Below are 16,726 nucleotides of genomic sequence, written 5' to 3'. Positions count from 1 at the left end.
CCTTGGACAGGTGCCTCGTTGCCTACTTGTAACTATTCTCTGACCCTGCTTCAAGGGTCAGAGCAGGGTCAGAGAATAGTTGCAAGTAGGCAACGAGGTGCCAGGAAGCAATTAGCAGCAGATGTCCAAGTTGAAGTTAATTTGTTTGTAACCCTTTTGTAAAAGGTTACAAAGAAATTAGGTTCAACTTTTGCACCTGCTACTGTAACCCTTGCTTGGCTAAAAATTCGTCCCCGCTGATTGGCGGATTTTACCGCGATTTCGCGAGATTCGTGGATCGCGAAATCGCGGAAAATCCGCAAATTCGCCCGCGAAACGGATTTTACGCCCACCCTTACTCTAGACCTCTTTGATCTTCTAATGCCCACTTAACTTTGCCACCTAAGATCAAGAGAGCGCGATCAGGAGGTCGGCGTTTCTCCTATAACGCTTCCAAATTATGGAACTCCCTCCCTCCTGACATTTGTGCACAGACTAATCTCCTGGCCTTCCGAAAATCTCTGAAAACCTGGCTGTTCCCGTGAGCCTCCCATTATGACTCTGTCTGTACTTATTCAGCGCTGGGACGCTCACGGGCAGCCATGCGCTTTAGAAATCCTGTAACATTTAACATTTGTTATGTTATGTTATGTTATGGGCACTTATAATGCGCACAGATGCTCCAGCAAGAAGCGTCCTGGCGCACGACAAGGTAGAACACAACCCTGTTAGATGCAAAGACAGAAAAGGGGAACAGCTGCGGGGCAAGATTTAAAATAAGAAGGTTTTGATGGCCTTACGGAACAGCAGGAGGTCCTCCAACATACGAATCTCTACCGGAAGGGAGTTCCAGAAAGCCGCAGCTCTCACACGAAAAGATCGGCCCCCAGCTCGGCTGAGCTTGAACCGGGGGACCACAGCGAGAGCTTGGCCCAAGGATCTAAGAGAGCGTGTCGGGACATACAAAGACAAGAGGTTGGTAAGGATCTGGGGTGCAGAACCTTTCAAAATGTTGAAGGCCAGACATAAGACCTTGAAATGAATTCTCATCTTGACCGGCAGCCAGTGCAAGGATCGTAGGGTGTTAGAGACGGAGCAGAACCTGGGCAGGCCAACTACCGCTCTGGCTGCAGCATTTTGAACACGCTGCAGGCGAGTAATATCTGCCTGGTTGGCCCCCACCAGGAGAGAGCTGGCATAGTCAAGCCAGGACATCACCGTCGCCTGAATCACCAGCTGCCTGGTCGGGGCATCGAAGAATTTGAGGACAGGTCTTAAGCCCCGAAGAACACCAAAACAGCAGGCCGTAGTTCTCTTTGTATGGCCGACAAAGCTGAGGGTGGGGTCCAGCCAGACTCCCAGGTTTCTTAATTCCGTAACCGGAGTCACAGACGGCCCAAGTTCCGGAGGCCACCACCTGTCCCCCCAGAGTTCCGCTCTCTTACCGACAATCATGATTTCCGTCTTTTTTGCATTGAGCTGGAGACAGTTGGCATTCATCCAGTTGGCCACCGCCCTCAGTCCACTCTGGAACCTAGGGGCATCCTGCTCAGCGTCCCCACTGATAGTGACCGCTAGCTGAGTGTCGTCGGCATATGAGACCATAGTCATGCCCCACTGCTTGACGACATCAGCCAACGGTCTCACGTATAGATTGAATAACGTGGGACTCAGCGAGGATCCCTGCGGAACCCCCATGCCCAGAGGATGGAATTTGGACTGGTGAGGTGGGATGGCCACTCAAAAAGAGCGATTGTCGAGGAAGGAGCGGAACCACTGCAGAGCAAGCCCACCAATGCCAATCTCCTCCAGGCGATGCAAAAGAATGCGGTGCGAGACGGTGTCAAAGGCGGCGCTAAGATCTAATAGTACCAGCGCCGCCGTCTGACCCGCATCCAACACCGCACGCAGATGCTCCACCATGGCGAGAAGGGCTGTCTCCGTGCTGTGGCCAGCACGGAAGCCGTTCTGCGTGGGGTCCAGGATATTGGCCCGAGCAAGGTGGTCCGAGAGGGCCCGATTGACGTGGGCCTCCGCAACTTTCGCCGGCCAGGGGAGCAATGAGATAGGACGGTAGTTCTCTGGTTTTAATGGGTCCAACGAAGGCTTCTTCAGGATTGGAGAATCCACTGCCTGCTTCCATTTGGCTGGAACCATGCCCGAGGCCAGTGAAAGGTTAATCAGGGAGCACACCGTGGAGCATCCCAAAAAAGACTGGTCTCTAAAAAGGGCAGGTCCTAACGGATCCTAAGGAGAGCCGGACTTGATTTGCTGGGCCAATTTGTTGTACCCCTCAGGTAGTAGCGGGGGAAGAGAGTGCAGAGTGGTATGGACTTGAGTGCTGTCTGGGGCTCCCGGAGATGGTCCAATACTGGGGAAAGCCTGATAGATAACCTGGACTTTCTCCAGGAAAAAGGATGCCAGAGCCTCGCAGTGGGAGGTGGAACAGGCTTCCGGGGAGGAGATCCTTTTCGCCAAAAGGTCTTTAAGGACTTTAAAAATGGTTTTAGATGGGTTCGGGCTGTTGCCGAATTCCGAGGAATAGAACGCCGCGCGAGCTCTACAGATGGCTCGATGGTAGAGCTTAACGGAAGCAAGATACGCGGCTTTTTTGACGGCCTCGTAGGACTTCCGCCATTCTCTTTCCGCCCGTCTGCAGGTACCTTTTAGAGCACGTAAGGCACTGTCGTACCAGGGACTCGACTCTCTAGAGCTAAGTTTGCTCAAAGTAATGGGGATCAGAGAGTCAAGCGCCCTGGTGATCCACTGGCAAAAATAATTGTAGCCCGTCTCCACGTTATCTAGTGGGCCTAACAGCTCTTCAGCCAGGATACGGTGCAAATCCTCCAGCCTGAGTTTATTCCAGTGCCGTCTGGGAACCAATCTGGCTAATGGAGTAGAAGGGGTCTCAGGCAAAGGGTACTGAATGGACACTAGAAAATGATCCGTCCACCCTAATGGGGAAATGGACAGAACTTTAGCTTCTGCTAGATTTGTAAAAAAAGGGTCCAGAGTATGACCCCCTACATAAGTGGGCTGGGATACTTGTTGGAATAACTGAAGGGCCTCTAGATCAGCTAAAATGCTGCTAACAGCCGGGATGTTCTGGTTGTCAAAGTGAAGGTTCTGGTCGCCCAGGATGGAAAAATTGGCATAGCCAATAGCTAACGAGCTGACGGCGTCTGGGAAAGCTTTCCTAAACGCTACGTCGCTACCCGGAGGTCAGTAAACAACCATCCCAGAGAGCGAGAACTGGGGGCTGATTGAGATCTTAAAAGAAGCACTTTCACAACCAGCAATGTTAAGACCATTCCAACTACAGGTGAAACTGGACCTGACTGCGAGGGCAATACCTCCGCCTCTAGTAGGGCGGTTCAAAGTGTAGATGGAGTACTCGGGGGGAAAAGCCAAGTTGATAATAGCCACATCAGCCTCCTGAAGCCAGGTTTCCGTGATGGCAAATATATCGGGAGACTCGTCCTTGATGAGGTCATGGATGGCTTGGTGGTGTTTCACCAAGGACCTGGCATTCAGATTCAGCACCCTAAGCATACGCGCGGAGCAGTTGCTCCGAGGGGCAGATATAGTATCCCCCTGGCGGATGGGAGTGGGGGAGTCAAGCAACCATCTCTTGCAGGCACAATGGTGAGGGCCGCATAGAGGATGGATTGGTGCCAGGTCACACCTCGGGACGGTCTGCCCAATGGACCAGAGGGTCTCTTTAGAGTAGGTGATCATCACTACACCAGAGAGTGAGATTACCAATGAAGAGTCCGCTGCGCCCCGCGCGTCCTTAGCGCGGACGGGCGGGACTCTGGCACGACTCCGGCAACACGGAGGCGCCCCTACTGCGCGTCCCCCCTGTGCGGGGGGAGCGACTTTAAGTAGGCGTCCCGCGATGCTGCCAGAGAGCTACAACGCTCGAAATGGCACTCGCCGATGGTCCGAGTCCTCACTCAAGATGGCGCCCACAGAACACCAGCCCCGGGAACCGGATCCGCCCAAGTGGCGGTGAGTTTACAAAATTATGTGCAGTGAGGGGGCTCCCAGATAAAAGCAGGGTAAAAGCACAAAAGAAGGGTAACACAAATAGAAAACGAGGAAGTTTTAAAATAAAGCGCGAGCGCAGCAGCAATCAACGCAACCGCGTAGGTACCTTGTCCAGGCTACCTAAAGACCAAGGACCGCCTTAAGTAGGCGTCCCGCGATGCTGCCAGAGCGCTACAACACTCGAAATGGCGCTCGCCGATGGTTCGAGTCCTCACTCAAGATGGCGCCCACAGAACACCAGCCCCGGGAACCGGATCCGCCCAAGTGGCGGTGAGTTTACAAAATTATGTGCAGTGAGGGGGCTCCCAGATAAAAGCAGGGTAAAAGCACAAAAGAAGGGTAACACAAATAGAAAACGAGGAAGTTTTAAAATAAAGCGCGAGCGCAGCAGCAATCAACGCAACCGCGTAGGTACCTTGTCCACCGCTGTTAACATTTAACAGCGGTGGTGCAAAAGATGTGCCATGGTGTGTTGTATTAAGAATGTGATGCATCTGGAGAGAGCATTACATTGTAAAGCCCTGCGCCAGAAGGAGGCTTTCCTGTGCAGGAGGGGATGCAGTAACGCCTCCTAAAAGTGACTGAATGAAATGTATAACATCTCATTCAGTTACTTTTGATCTTATGCTGCGTCAAAATCTTGCATATGCTTGAAGCAGGTGTAAGGATTGATACAGCATTGTGAGCATATGGCCCCAAGAGCTTTGCTGGAGTTGTGTTATGGTTGCAATCGAAGTCAAGCAATATTTAATCCCAAAAATATTTTGCAATTTAGTTTTGTTAGTATTTTATAATAAGAATATGAAATATAATCTAAAAAATAAAATAAATATTTATAATAAAAATATAAGAAATTAGTATAAAAAGAAAGACATAATAATTAATACATTTATAAATTATTATTTAAAAAACCCTAGGAATTCACAATATAGGCTAGTTCTAATGAAGGGTGGCTATAACTTACAGGAAGGACACATTTGGAGGGTTTTCAGTACTGTTAGCCTCTTCGATCTGCACCTTGCTGATGTCAATCCCAACTACCTTCTCAAAATTAGTTGCCAAGAAGCGAGTGCTGTCTCCAGCGCCACAGCCAGTATCTACTGCCAGCCCAAATGGTTTTTCCTTCTGGAAAAAAAGTAGAATTGGTGAAAGGGTTTCAGAAATGGTCTCTTCTCGTGCTCTTAAACATATTGGTATCTCAATCCTAGTCCGTTTTCTGATGAAGGTGAGATCCTGGAAAAAAACAAACAAAGACAAATATCCACATCTCTATCCTCATTGTGTACTGCATTGTAGTTTCCATGAAGGGGAATGCTACATCTGAGGTTACTGCTGCTCTTCAACTCTAGATTATCTCACAAAGACTTCCAGTCACATTCGACTAATAGTCAAAATTCTTCTGATGCCATCCGAGGCTGTGGAACGTTTGCAGAAACATGAATTCTGAGATTACTTCAGATAGGGGCCTGAGACTTAATTGACAAATGCCAGTGGAGTCCATGACATTTAGCAGAAGCATTTTAATTTAAAGTGCACAAGTGGCTCCAAAATTAGAATTTATTAAGAGAAGAACAAGACTTCCAGAAAATTGTGTGTTGGATAAAAAGGTCTATAGAAGTCTCCTTAACATACCCCAAATGACACGCTTTATCCGTGTAATGCTCGCATGTGAAAGTCAGCTTGCAGTCTAGACTAAAGCTTCAGTGGTTGTGGACTGGAGAAGAGGAATTCTGTGTCAATGTAAATTTAAAACTAAGACTAAAATAGAAAACTAACTAATCAAATTTAGATCCTTTCAAATTATCGGTCCACCTAATACTCTCTATATGCATGCACAACACCAATATGTTGTTTGAAAATCTTAATATAATACCTTATACTACTACTCCCAGAGAATCCATCTTCTTATTGGGTTTTAACACTTTCTTATTCTGTCACCTGATAGTAGCAACTCTCACTGTCAATATCTAAAGGTGACCCTAAACTTGAGAGGTTCAACATTCCAAAGTTGCTGCTTTTGTTCCCTATAGGAAAGGAAAGCCTGCCATGACAAAACCCTGGAGCTCATGACATTGAAGAACCAGTAATATGCGTTAAAATGTCCAAGACCAAGTTCCAACTCATTTTTAACTTTAAAAGATCACCTTTTACATAGTGGGGTGTATATCATAGAGTGACACCAGATCTCTGTTTTCCCACAACTTATTCCTGCCTGCCATGGGTATATCTAATGGGAGACTCTTAGTTATTAACTCATTGAAGGGCCAAGTATAAACTTCTCCCAGACTTACTAAACCACACCCTTCTTTACGAAAAACAAACTTAGTTAGAAAACTTGCACCCAATGCCTGGCAGCAATGGCACAAAACAGCACTTTTTTCACAAGGGCAATGCCTGATAAATAATTCAGCAGCACCAAAGTAACAATAAAGGCAAAAAACAAAACAGTAAAATTCTCAAACTATGATTTTTAAAAACAGATTTTAGGTTGAAAAGCATCATGAAAAATCATTGCATCTATTGATGTATTCCTGCACAGTGAAAATGTTTACCTTCATATTTAGAAACTTAGGCGCCTATTAGGATGGCGGACGGACCTGCGTCCATCCACCACCCCGAGGTGGAGGGACCGTCCGCAGGGGCAGCGGCCGTCCCTCCGGTGGAATTAGGATGTGACCGCCAGGGTGGCTTTAAGCAGCACCCGCCGCAAAGTTAAATATGCATGCTGTGCATTTGCATGCACAAAGCAGCAAGCACCGCGCGGTGCCTGCTGCATTGTGCATGCACATGCAGGGGGGTACCATAGGTACCCCCTATGTGCACCCCCCCATCCCCCCTTCCCCCTGGGAAGCACAACGGGCCCCCAAAGAAAAGACCGTATGCCTTTCATACGTGCTTCAGGCATGTCCTGAAGCACATCCTAATATGGCTGGCGGTGTCTGATAGACACCGCCACCATATTAGAGCTTTTCCGCCACGGTCGGAAGCCGGGAAAAGGGAAAAGCGGCGGACGGTCTTCCCGTCCGCCGATGACCCCCCAGCCATCCTAATGTGGCGAGGGTCTTTTCATTCACCGCAGCGGTGAATCTTCATCCTCCGGGCCGGCGGTGGCTTCCGCCGGCCCGGAGGATGCGGATTCACCGCAATCCTAATCGAGCCCTTAGTTGGTTCTCAAAATCCTCCATCAGTAAAAATGGGTCCACAACTTTGCTTTCATATGGTTGTACCTCAGTAGTCTCTGACTTTGTTTTGTACACCGCTTAGCAGAACAAAGGGGCAAATCTTGATTGCCCCAAGAATACCATTCTTGGCGAGTCTTGATACCTTTCTCTCTCGTTCGGAGGGCAAGCTTTTTTCACATTGCCTAAATAGTTTTTCTGGGACACTCCCAATGCTTCTAAGTAATTGGGAAAGACTTATAGAGTCTGGCCACTATTTATCAGTGGAAGGCAAGCTCCACCTCTATGCTCCCTCTTACTGGGCTAAGGAACAACAAAAGGGGTTGGCTCAAAACACAGTAAGGCTGCGCCACATATCAATATAAACAGAACAATTGCCAGTACTGCAGAAATAGGTAAACAAACTTTCAATGCCCAATGATATTAAACAATTGTAGCATGACCACCATACACAGTGTGTTCAGAATTAAATATTTTTATTTTCTTTTTATTTTCTTTTTAAAGGATGTAGAAAAAAGATATTAACAAATTTCATTAAATTTCTAAAGATTGGAGGAGCTACGACACCAACCAAGATGGCCGCATAGTCTCCCGGCTCCGCTGACCCCCGTCCTCCGCTCACTTATCCTGTCGAATATCCTGATCTCCTGCCCCGGATTCGTTTGGGTGAACTAGTCTGCATCCCGATGGTGTGATCGCGGAATTTTTCTGATGTTCTGGTGTGAAGTAACATCAAAAATGTTTTGAGGCCTAACCCAGCCTGGAAGCCGGGGTCTCGATTTCTGGTGTACCCGGGTCCAAAGTGAACAACAACGGACTGCCGAGGGTGGTTGGGTCCGGTCCCTGGAACTTTCGAAAATTTCTCTGAACTACTTTGCAACCATCTGCTGCCTGATGCTGTACCTGAGGTGAGGCGACGGGTGGTGCGCGGGACCGCGTCGCGGGGGGCCCCGGCCCGGAGGCCCGGCACTAGCACCGCTGGCGCCCCGGGGTAGGGGTTCCGCCGCACGTTGCTGCATGTTGCTGGCCCATCTCTCACGGCCTGTTTCTGCTCCGGCGTATCCTGCCCCAGAGAGGGAGCCTCTCCGTGGGGATCGTTATGCCTGCGGCCGAATGGAGCCCGGCGGAACGGACTCAATGTGGCCCTTCCTTGCGGATGGTAATGGCGGAAGTTGCGGCGCTTCACGCGATGGTGAGGGCCCAGGTCAATCATTGGCTGTCGGCAACAGATGGAATCATAGGACCGGGAACGAGCCCTGACTTGCTTTTTGAGACCCGGCAGCCGACTTGCCCCCTGTTGGAAGCCCTACTGGTGTGTTTGGACCCGGTGCCGGAAGCTGTGCCTGCCCCCGAAGAAACGGAATTCATTGTGTGTGCTGAGATTGGTGACTCTCTTAAGTTCTCGGAAACATCGGTCCTACAGTTATCGGAGCATTTCACTGCTTCCCCCATCCTGGACACTGTTGGCCCACACTTTGATCTGTGTCAGAACGAGTCGCACCCCCTCCCCAATCGGTCTCCCAATATGGCGGATGGAACGATGCTTGGCTTCGGGGACAGGGAGGGACATCGTTGGTGCAAGCTGTGTGCGTTGGGACCTGCTATTCCTCTCCTAATTGCGGACTCATGCTCCGGCTGCTTCTGTGGAACTTTGACTTTCCGGGGATGTGGCTTTTCTTACCCGAGGGACACAGCAACTTTGTTAGACGGGGCCAAGGCTGAGATTGTGGGTTGAATCGTTTACGATGGATCTATTGGTAACGGGACTGCTTCATCAACGGACGGATTCCGGGGCGGGGTATTTTTGTATGGTGGACAACTTTACTTATGTTGGCTTAGGGGGGCCCATTTGATAGGGCGGGGGGGAGAGACCGGGAGCGCATAGACTATCGCCCTCCTCCGCTTCCCCGTTAGGTGGGGTTTCCTTTCTTTCTCTTTTTTCTCTTCTTCTTCTATATTTCGGGTTTGGTTCTCGGGCGACAGGCACACTGCTGGGGGGGGGCCGTAGTCATCTGCAGGGGTGCAGGGTGGGGGGTGGGGGGGGGGATCTTTCGTTTTTATTTTTGTTTCTATGGCCTTTTTTCTCTTCTCTTAGCTTTCTTTGTCTTTTTCTTTCCTGGGTCAGTGCAGTGGGTTTCCTTTGGTATCAATCCCTGCTTTTTCATCTGTGCCTCAATTTTCGTGGTGTTTTTTTGGGTCCTAGGGCAGGTAACTGCAGGCGCGAATTGACCGTAATATTCCTTCACATCCTGACCTCTTGTTTCAGCGCCATTGCTTTGATCGATTACTGTTTATTGTCGATATGTTTACTATTCTGCCTGCCATTTTCGCTGCTGGGAAATTGTTCGGCACCTGATCCTTCCATCTTATATTATAAAATGAAAACCTTTTATATCCTGTTTTTCTAATTGTGCTGTTCAGTGGCCGAGAGTACGCTAGCATGGAGATTCTGCTCCCCGAGGTGCTGCATGTGATTAAAATTGCTCTCTGTTAATCTAACTGCTTAGCGGCCGGCCCCCGGGGTTGTAGGCCCATACTTGTATTTGGTTTAAATGTCAATAAAGGTTTTAAAAAAAAAAAAAAAAATTCTAAAGATTTCGAATGTTAGGGAGGGGAGTGGTTTGGTTTCTAAAAATCGAAAGAATGTGTAATAGACCACATAAGTGAAGACAAATAAAAATTAAATAGGTAATACTCATGGACTTGCATTCCACATTTGCTCTGTGCAAAACTTTCATACAGCAATTCACACTCACAGGGGTGGGTAAACAAACACAAGGTCAAAACACAAGGTGGGTGGTGAAAAAAAGAAAAAATGAAAAGATTCCTAAAAGGAAAGAGCAAGTGCTTTTTAAGGAATACTAAACTGTTTTTTAGGGGGAGCCAGTATCCTCACCAGAATTCGAATGGACAAGTTACACCGCTTAGCAGAACAAAGGGGCAAATCTTGATTGCCCCAAGAATACCATTCTTGGCGAGTCTTGATACCTTTCTCTCTCGTTCGGAGGGCAAGCTTTTATCACATTGCCTAAATAGTTCTTCTGGGACACTCCCAATGCTTCTAAGTAATTGGGAAAGACTTATAGAGTCTGGCCACTATTTATCAGTGGAAGGCAAGCTCCACCTCTATGCTCCCTCTTACTGGGCTGCACTCCAGTAAGAGGGAGAGACATTCCTCAAATGTTTCAGTGTAGGCCAGCGCAACATGTTGCATAATAAGACAGTGATGTACAGATTTCTCTCTTTGGACAACCAACACAAATATTCATTAATTCCATCCATGGACTCAGATCTTTCTATTTATACAGGAAGCCCTAGAATTTGCATACAGGTGTATTTCATTTTTGCAAATGTTTATTCTTCTCAGCCATTCTTTTAATAGGATTGTGTCTGGCCTCGAGAAATTTGCAATATTGCGTTTAGCAATTGAAACCCCCATATCCAAGGGACTATTCTTACTCAAAACTCAATATTATTCCTATATTCTTCAGAGGATCACTTGGGGCAAAGCACCCAGAGACCATCTGAAGAAAATGTTTGTGTAATATTCTGTCAATATTTATGAGTCATGAGTAAGTCCCAACCCACCTCTGTGTGGCATGTAGTGCATTCAGTTGATTGGATTCTAACCATCTTCCAAGGACGTTCAGGGGTGTATTCATTTCTGTGTAGAAAACAAAGTTGGCTACTGCACAATCTGAATGAGATGGGTAGTTCCCAGAGGGCCAACTGCAGGTCTCTCAAATCATCCTTTTCTAATGGGCCTAAACCACCCTCCCATTTAGATCCCAAGTCACCAAATAGATGTGAGTTGTTATGTGTCAGACACCAATCAATCTTCAAAATAGCAAGCTCACTCAACTGACCCAACAGTGTTCTGGCTTCCAGAGGACTCACCTCAGGTACTCATGAAGGGCTACACATCTGCTTTGCGAGCTTAAGGTACATATCTTAGTTGCAAGTAGTTGTAAAATTGTACTTTGTGAAATAGAAATTTATCTTGCAAGGCAAGAAATAACTTTATGTATTCTCTCTCCCCGATGTCCCCCAGACTGGACATACCTATGTGGCCCCACACCCTAAATTTAACTACGTTGGAAAAGTTATGCAATGAGCAGGTGTGAGTCCAGGTAAAACTAGGATCTAGTTGGATTACTTAAAAAAACAGGTCTACACCTTCTTGCAGAATTCAAGATTGGAGGAGAAGGCTCATACATGTAGTGGTAGGTCTTTCAATTTTTCAGGAGCTATGTAGGAGAGGGCTCAAATGCTGGTTCCGGTTTTCAGTATGTATGGGGTTTGTGCAAGAAGGACTCTGGATAAGCGGAGGTGTCTAGAAGGTTTGCGAAAGCGGATGAGATTGGTGAGTTCGACTGGACCAGTGTTAGATAGTGCTGTGAAAATGTGGGTGATCTGTTTGGGGAAGTCCTTCAGGTGTGGTGCAGCATGGGAGGTTAAGAGTGATTCTGGCTATGATTTCTGAATGATGGTATACAGCAGTCTTGTGAGGTTTTTGATGATTGTGGCATAGAGGCTGTTCCCACTGTCCAGCTTGTCAACTAGTTTGCTTATATTCAGGCACTGATTTACATTTTTCAAAGAAGTACGTTCTCAAGACAATTCACAGAACTGTGTCTGAGGGTCTTGTGAGTGCATAATACTGTCCTATGATTACTCCTGATTGCACTCTTTGCCTTAGAGCTTTTCTGACACACTTTTACTATATTTTAAATGTATTTCCTTGACGCTGCTTCAATGTTGCCTTAGTTAAAGCACCGGCTCTGAATTAAAAATGTTTTTTTAAACTACTCTTTTATACGATGTCTTCCACGACGTGCTGGGACATGGTGCACCTTGAAGCTCTACATCTAAAACATAGTAAAAGAAAGATGTTATGATTGGTAATTGCCACTATCTTGATGTGGAGTAGAATAACATCGCCCTTTCACACAGCTTCCCTCCCGCATTAAAAATACAGTTTTACATCCGGTTATAGAAAACAAATGGTGAACAGTGATGCACGTGGTTTGAATCATCACAAGCAACGGAGTTTTGATTCACTATTAAAACTTTCCTGCTGAGGCAAGATGGCTGCGTACCTGTTGCAGGAGTAAGTCGCTACAAGCTCCCTCTCCCGACATGAAGGAAAATGACTACAGCTTTCAGGAATAATGCAGAAAATCATCTGGATTAGAAATATACTCTTTAAAACACTAGCATTGCTGCAGCAAAAGACTCTTCGCAAGGCCCTGCAGACTGCGTGGTTCTTCACAAAAGACACTCGGAAGTATAGACACGCCAGAGGTGCCAGAGCCGAGATGCCTCCACGAGGAGCGAAACAGAAGGATGCGAAGGATGTGAAGGAGGTAGACGAGCCCCTGAGACCACTCGATACACACGCTATGACCAGAAAACAGACGGCAGCGAAAAGCACAGACATAGCCATAGATTCAGCGTCTAAAAGGAAAGAGCTAAGAAAAAAAGAAAAGGAAAAGGATGCCGAACTGAAAGCTGAACAAAGGGCGGAAAAAAAAACAGTAGCGGCGGCAGCCCCGGAAAGGAGAACTGTAAAACCAACGGCACTTACACCGAGAGATGCAAACCCTAAGGCATCGAGGGTGAACAGTCTGAGGCAACCCACCTTGACAGAGGTATTCTCAGGGGCGCCTGGAAGTACCGGGAGTCTGGTGATTCAAAGCGGCAGCCAAAGCAGTTTGGAGCAGTACGGTCGCACCGCTAACACACTGGCATCTTCATCTTCGGCAGCTGCATCGGCATCAGCGGTGGCGGCGCGCGCACAGGGAACGCCGAGCAGGGCGAATCCCGATGGGCAGACGTCAGACCTGACAGATCCGGGGGATGCAATGGAGAAGGAGAAGGAGCAGCCGACAAGGCAGCAGCATTCCGGAGATGCAGCGGCAGCTTCTAATGGGGGCACAGATGCGCGCAGCAAGGTAAGCCGCGCTGAAAGTGAGGCTAAAACCAGAAGTTTGATTATGCAAGACACTCAAATAGCAGAAAATACCACAGACGGGCTTTTCTGATGGCAGCGTTAGAAGGCAAAATGGAGGTGGTCAACCCCTCCCACCGCCCAGTCCACCCCAAGGGCCTCAGATCATTCTGGGTACTGACTCAAACCAAGAAGGTGGAATAGACCCGACCTTGGAGGGGGATCTAGCGGAGAGAGGCCCACAAGAGGTTTCAAGTGCCTAGGGATCGCAGACTATGATAGAAAAGGGGCTGCCAGTGCCAATACCAGGTTCTCCAATGATGAGCACTTTATCTCTGTGAATGAAGAAACAGGTATATCATCTGAGAGCGGTGGGTCTGACGGGGGTTCTGATGAGAGCTCAATAGAAAGTTACACTTCAGATACAGATCCAGCTCAGTCTACCTCAGAGGATACAATCCAACGGCCCTCCTCTAATCAAACGAGTAAACGGCAGAGAAGCAGCCAGAGTCATAGGCAGCATAGGCAGCAAACCCCGGTCAGCCCAATGCAATTAGAAATGGCTAAAAAACTGACATGGGATTACTCAGCCACATCTAATTTATATCAAGAAGAAGGGGCCACGAGAGACCAGCAGGCTTGTTCTTATAGCACACAAGCTCAAATTCAAGTTCAAGCTCAAGCTCCCACAATGGATCTACTCTACTCCACTCTAAAACAAATGCAGGGTGACGCCAGGACAGAGAGTAAAAGAACAAAACAAGCTAATAAGAAAATCCAAGGGTCACTAAGTAAAATAAATAAGTTGTATGCAGAGATGGCAGGACGAGTAACAGAAGTTGAAGAGATAACAGGGAAACTGGAAGATGATGTGACTCGTTGACAGGAGTTTAGAACAGCTCAGGAGCAGACCACTGAAGATTTACAGTGGAAACTCGAGGATTTTGAGAACAGGCAAAGGCGCAATAACATCAGGCTACTTGGCATTCCAGAGGGGGCTGAAGAGCAGGACCCCAGATCTTTCGTGGTCACACTCCTGAAAGAGGCATTCCCGGAGGTTGTGAACTGGAACTGGGAGGTTGAAGTCCAAAGTGCACACAGGTATCCCATGACTCAAAAGAAAACTTACGGTGCCTCCCAGAATGATAGACCTAGAGCAATGTTGGTGTTTGTGGGAAACTGTTTGGCTAATGTACAAATGTTTAATTTGTGGTAGTGCACTCTTAGTTTACCTGGTTTGTATATTTCACATATGATCATACAGGTCGTTGGTGCATAGGTTGGTACCCTACTGAGCTCTTAGGGTGTGTGTACAAAGTCTTGACATGTGTGCTCTGTAGAAACAGGACCCACTCCTTCCTTGCACTCCTTTCTCTTTCACTCAATTTTTACTCCATGAATTCAAATACTTTTCCTCTGAAAATTTATTTTCATTTTCAAATCATTTTTGTAGCGAGTTTTTCAGTTCATTTACTTCATATATCTTTCATCATTTTTTACATGATTATGATTAGTCCCAATGCATTTCAAGCATTACGCTCTTCATCAGGGGTTTATTTTTCTGAAAATATAATACACATATTTAAGTACTGTGGTCCAATAATGCAACAACTCCAACCGGAGCTAAATCATATAACAATTCTGTACATAGTTATTCTCTATTCCCCCATTTCCAAAACATCTTATGACCTTTCACCGCTCGTTATAAACGTGTATGTGTTCTACGTTCCAACTCATCACAACAATAAAGTACACTGACCTTCAATACTTCACGTAAGTTTTCAAAACTGCAAGAAAAAGAAGGAAATTTCTCTCAATGAGTATGTCTCTTAATCTAGAGATTAAAACTTAAAAACTGAAAAACTCGCTACAAAAATGATTTGAAAATGAAAATAAATTTTCAGAGGAAAAGTATTTGAATTCATGGAGTAAAAATTGAGTGAAAGAGAAAGGAGTGCAAGGAAGGAGTGGGTCCTGTTTCTACAGACCACACATGTCAAGACTTTGTACACACACCCTAAGAGCTCAGTAGGGTACCAACCTATGCACCAACGACCTGTATGATCATATGTGAAATATACAAACCAGGTAAACTAAGTGTGCACTACCACAAATTAAACATTTGTACATTGTTCACGTCTGAGCGAAGTGGTATTTGCACCAACACCGAACTAATACTAAAACAACATGCAATTTGCGGAAATTGCACACACAACGGAATATAGAGCGGAAACTCTAGTTTTTACAGAGGATGACACTAGTCGTATTTACTCTCTCATAGAGGAGACTGAAGATATAAGCCCAAGCACTGGGTCCAAAGAAGCCACCTTAAAACAATTACTATACATATCCAAAAGGATCGTAAACCAAAAATTGCACGCAAGCACCCTCATTAAATATCACAAAGCGCAACGCATTCCACGTGGTCTAAGAATAGCCCTGAAATCGACATTGTGTAAAAACAACGCAAGATTCACAGAACGTTGGCAAGCAATACTAAATAAATGTTCACTAGACCTCATATTACTCATTGTTGAAGAACTTGCGAAATTAATAGAGGATCTTACCAAGGAAATAAATCAAGTCAAAGATGAGTTAGTAAAAATAACAACCAAAGACGAATGGAGTAAAATTTGGGATGACACCAATAAAGAATTGGAAGAGTACACAAAGGAAATAAATGACAGGAAGTTAAGGAAGTTCAAAAGGGACACGACAGATTATAGATTAGGGGAAGTCTACTCATGGGCTGACATTTACGCGAAAAGACGCCAACAGAAACCAAACGTGTTGACAGAAGACACATCATCTGATGACACTCAACAAAGTCGCTGAACATATGACAGGAGACCCAGACCAGGTCCACCAATTCAACCTAATACACAAAACATTGATAATCAAACAGACGCAAGTACATCTGCTCAAGCGTCAGATAATTTTTTAGAAGTGGGCCAAGCACCGCAAACAGAACCAGGAGGAGCAAAAAAACAACCAAGTCGAGAAACTGTAGCTCAAAATACAAGGAGTCAAGTCCTGAAAATGTTGTTATAAATATATCGAGCCAAAGAATAACAGATCAAGAATCAAAAATATTACAAAAAGGATCATCATATGTACCAACGTACCATTCCAATCTTTTAGAAACCAAAGTTTGTCTATACAAATTTCTAAGATCTCTGAGACTGAGACTTTTTTTGACACCATCATTGAACCAACAATCACGCCAACTAAAGAAAACACTTTGATGGGCTTGAGAAGCAAAAGTAAATATATGGCCCCAGTAAGCCATAAAGTGTTGGACGCATTCGAAAAAGTAGTAGCGACAGAAATAGAAGACATTTTCAAATCACCAAAGACAAAACAATCAAATATGACAAATCAAGAAAAGAACATTTTGCAAAAACTAGCGAATAACAGAGATATCACAATCAGACAAGCAGATAAGGGGGGTGCCTTAGTTATAATGGACACCAGTTATTACAACAACAGAGTAAAAGCACATGTCCAAGATCGAAATACCTACACTATTATGACAACAGACCCGACTAAAGAATTCATGAGAATTTTG

At 46.1% G+C, this 16,726-nt stretch overlaps 1 pseudogene; it reads right to left on the bottom strand.

The window, feature by feature from the left end:
- LOC147725137 (putative methyltransferase DDB_G0268948) overlaps positions 1 to 15,506 on the bottom strand; it is a 513,848-nt pseudogene extending 498,342 nt beyond the window's left edge.
- Between the last annotated feature and the right edge of the window lie 1,220 nt (positions 15,507 to 16,726).

This window comes from Lissotriton vulgaris, chromosome 4_1 (genome assembly GCF_964263255.1).
Source record: "Lissotriton vulgaris chromosome 4_1, aLisVul1.2, whole genome shotgun sequence".
In the NCBI taxonomy this organism is placed as follows: domain Eukaryota; kingdom Metazoa; phylum Chordata; class Amphibia; order Caudata; family Salamandridae; genus Lissotriton; species Lissotriton vulgaris.
This window is presented reverse-complemented; position numbering and strand designations above follow the sequence as displayed.